The sequence below is a fragment of the Magallana gigas genome, chromosome 1 (assembly GCF_963853765.1).
Source record: "Magallana gigas chromosome 1, xbMagGiga1.1, whole genome shotgun sequence".
In the NCBI taxonomy this organism is placed as follows: Eukaryota; Metazoa; Mollusca; class Bivalvia; order Ostreida; family Ostreidae; genus Magallana; species Magallana gigas.
The window spans coordinates 33,249,486-33,253,829 of NC_088853.1; the positions used below are offsets into that span (position 1 = coordinate 33,249,486).

Here is a 4,344-nt window from a genome sequence, read left to right on the forward strand (position 1 = left end):
TTAGTTTTCACAACTTTGTATCCCCTTTGCCTAATAATGCTCTGTGCCCAGTTTCGTTGAAATTGGCCCAGTGCTTCTGGAGAAGATGTTGAAAATATGAGAAGTTTACAAACAGACAAGCAACAGACAAAATGTGATCAGAATAGCTCACATGAGCTTTCAGCTCAAGTGAGCTAAAAATCCAGTTATACATTAGTACCCGACACAATTCATGCTTTTCACAGAAAGCCACTCAACAGCTATGCACCAGAACCTCAGGCGATTGAAACTGTCTATATAGAAGCATCATTCCAAATATTAATAAGTACACTGGGTTATTGCTTTAGTCCACTGAAAGGAACTTAACAGGTATATACCTGGTATTAATCTGTACCCTAGGCTATGGATAGCTCTATTGGGTGAAAAATAACAGCTACAAATTAGTATTTTTGGCTACTGATACTGTCACTGAGAGCAACTTAACATCAAAATTAGTACCCTAGGTTATTGGTAGTAGTCTCTTGAAAGCAACACAGCAGCTGTACATAAGTATAACTTACCTCTTTATATCCGCTTTCTGGTAAGAACATAACCATTGTACCATAGTAAACTTAGCTTTTCCTATGTTCACCATGACGACCTAGCTTATTGATATGGTCCACTGAGAGAAACATAATAATTGTAAAATAGTGCACTAGGCTATTGATATGATTCACTAAGAACAATATTATTTCAAAATTTTTAAAAATGCACTCTCTTTTTCTACAGTTTTGAGGTTTCTCCCCTTTGAATAAAGATCGGTCTTTCATTTCTGCAATTTATACTTGCCTTCCCATAAGGATGGTTTGTGCCAATTTTGGTTGAAATTGGCGAAGCGGTTTTACAAAAGAAGTTCAAAATGTTAAAAGTTAAAAGACGAACAGACGGACAATGGACAAAATGTGATCAGAATAGCTCACTTGAGCTTTCAGCTCAGGTGAGCTATAAATCAAAACTGAAGTAATGAAAACAAACCACATTTTCCACAGAGATTCAAAACTGTTACAAATGAGGAAATAGAGAAATTTTTCGACTCCAGGCAAGTAAAATCAACAAAAAGAAATACAGCATGGGGATTTTTCAAGGTAAATGTGTTTGCAGCAATTTGACATTTGTATAAAAATCTTTAAGGGTCAAGATTTGTTGCAGAATTTACACAACCAAACACAAGACCCCCAAACGTTACACAATGTCAGTCTCTAAAACACAACTCACTCCTTTTAGATTGGAACATGGAGATCTATGGTTCTGTACTAATGGTGCAACATTAGACCTGCAAACAGCAAATGTGTCAACTCTTGCCAGTCATCTCTCGTGATTTTATTGTGAAGCCAGCCCCAAAGAAAAAGTTGATGATGATGTTTAGCCTTTGTACCACAAAAATACTTTGATCAATATCAAAGGAGCAATAAATCGCCATCTTGCTGACATTCAGAGAGATGTAAATATAGTCCATGACAAGGAGTTCAGAACAGCCAATGGAATCTTGGATGGTTTCTTTAAAGAGCGAACCTGACTTGATCTGTCAAAACCAACATCACACAAAGATATTATCGAGATACATGATCTGCAGAAGATTTATAAATACCTCCAAGGTGCCACATCATCACCAGTGGTTTTGCGCCATGCTGTATGGTACTTTCTGTCCATCAATTTTATTACCATAGGTTTAGAGTTCCACCATAAGTTTAATCATAACAGCTTTGTCTTCTGCACAGATGAAACTTGCCAATATGCTGCATTACAACACAAAACATTACAAAATAATCATCAAGGTGGTGTAGATGCCGATGACAGCCATACAGACAAGATACTGTACGCAACTGATAATGAAAACTGCTGTCATGTTTATCTCTTAAAGTTACTGATGTCAAAAACAGATTCAAATGCTACAAATCTTTTCAACCAATACATATAAGAGAGAGTTCATTCTGATATTTGGTATTCAGCAAAACCCCTGCCAAAGCGCACTTTCAACAAGTCTCTTGGGGAGATTTGCTTTGCTGCTGGTGTGGAGCATAAATACACATCCCACTGTTTACGGGCCACTGCAAACACTTACCTTAATGATCAGGGATTTGAAGCACGACACATCATGTTCATGTCGAACCAAAGGAATGAGAGTTCAATGAGGTCATATAACAGATCGCTCTCCTCTAAGCAAAAAAAAAAAGCATTCTGCGATGGCGTCTGCATCTTCATCCCCTTTTACGATCGTAGCTCTTCCACCGCTGTCGACCAGGTTCTCGAACTTGCCACCACGAACCCATGAAAATCAGGCTCAACTTGAAAACTTACCGTCACCATCTGCACATGAGACCACAACTCTCATATCGTCAAATTCCACAGCCACAACATCGTCCTCCATGCCAGCAACATTGAAAACAGTTAACATGAACATGCAAAACATTAATCCAACAGCTGGGTTTTTCAATAATGCAAACTTCAGGGAGAGCACATTTCGTTTTACTCAGTTGTGCTTACTGTATTGTTACGTGTTGATAATGTTTATTCTTTATGAATAAATCATCTTGTTGGAAAATACTCATGTATTGTTATTGAATTCAAACTTTTGCGATTAAATATAGCATTTCTCAAAAAAAAAAATCTTTCTTCATAATATTTTTGAGCACTATATTTCCCATGTCACAACAGCTGATTTTTTGGCTCTTCCATCAATTACCAACACCTGCTAGTAAAGGCGCAAATTTTAAAACTACGACCATTAATAAAATAAAAAATAAAATCAATATAAATATAATTTGTTTGCTCGCATTGGTGTGTCATAGGACCGACAAATCCAAAAAAAAAAAGCATTCAATGCTTATATGCACGATACATAACCATTGTACCTTAGAACAGTAAGCTAATCATATGTTCACCAAAGAACACCATATTATGTTATGCACGACACCCTAGCTAAATGATATGGTCCTCTAAGAAAAACATAATAATTAAACAAAGTTATTGATATGAATCACTAAGAACAATATTATTTCTTTAGTATACAGAAACACTCATATCATCCAATGGGACCAACATGGCATTTCATTATAATATCTATAGTTCACTAGGATTAATAAACATAGATAACCACAGATTACAAAGCTCACTAAGACGAGGCATCACCCTAATGAGGCATCACTTTTATGAGACCACCTTTATCATATCATATGAAAATCATACTTTATGATCTTGGATATTCCTGGATTCTGTTGGACACAATATCGTATATCATCTGTTCAAAAAATTGTATGATATTAATCATATGTTCATAAAATTATGTTAATCAATACAATAATATCAAATTAAATATTGCATCCTATCATACTTACAAACAATATCATATACTACAATAAAATACCGTAATAAACAATGAGATATGATATTGCAACATATGATATGAAATTGTATTCTGTTATACATTATTGTATTTGATCACATAATACAATATCATATTACATAATACATCATAACAGTGAATCACATAATATTATATTGTATCTTTTAGTAAAATATTGTATTGTATGACACTGTATCATATTTGATAATATCATATTATATCATATGAACCAATAAAATTCAATACAACATTATATCATATCAAATGATACAATGTCATGTGAAAAAGTAAAAAGTTATATAATACAATATATATTATACATATTGTATCATGATACAATAATATATATCACAATTAAATATAATACAATTTTATGCGATATGATAATATATCATATAAACCAATATCATATTATACGTCAATATCGTATGAGAGCAACCCAACAACTTAGCACCTATTTACCTGGTATTAATGAGTACCCTGAGCTATGAATACGGTCTATTGAGTGAAATAAAACAGCTACACATTAGTATTTTTTGTCTATTGATAATGTCACTGAGAGAAACTTAAAATCAATAGTGGTACCTAAGGCAATTGGTAGTCTTCTGAGAGCAACACAACATCTACACATTAATATAACTTGTCTATTCATAAACTTCTGGTAAGAACATAACAATTGCACCTTAGTACAGTGGGCTATACATATGTTCACCTAAGAAAACCATATTATGTTATGCATAATACCCTAGCTTATTGATAAGGTCTTCTGAGAGAAACTTAATAATTGTACAATAGTACACTAGGCTATTGGTGTGAATCACTAAGAACAAATTCCTATCATCCAATGAGACCAACATGGCATCTCATAATAACATCTTAGGCAATGATACAGTTCACTAGAATTAACACAACAGTTTTCAATAAGTAATCTAGCCTTTTGATCAAATGTCATTGGAAGAGCTACCAATTGTACAACAGTACCT

At 33.9% G+C, this 4,344-nt stretch overlaps 1 long non-coding RNA gene across 1 annotated transcript; it reads left to right on the top strand.

Moving 5' to 3' along the window:
* The first annotated feature begins 551 nt into the window (after positions 1–551).
* LOC136270060 (uncharacterized) lies at positions 552–2,562 on the top strand. The gene is made up of 2 exons (XR_010707701.1): positions 552–1,103; positions 1,243–2,562. It is a non-coding gene; the product is annotated as an uncharacterized lncRNA (long non-coding RNA).
* The last annotated feature ends 1,782 nt before the right edge of the window (positions 2,563–4,344 follow it).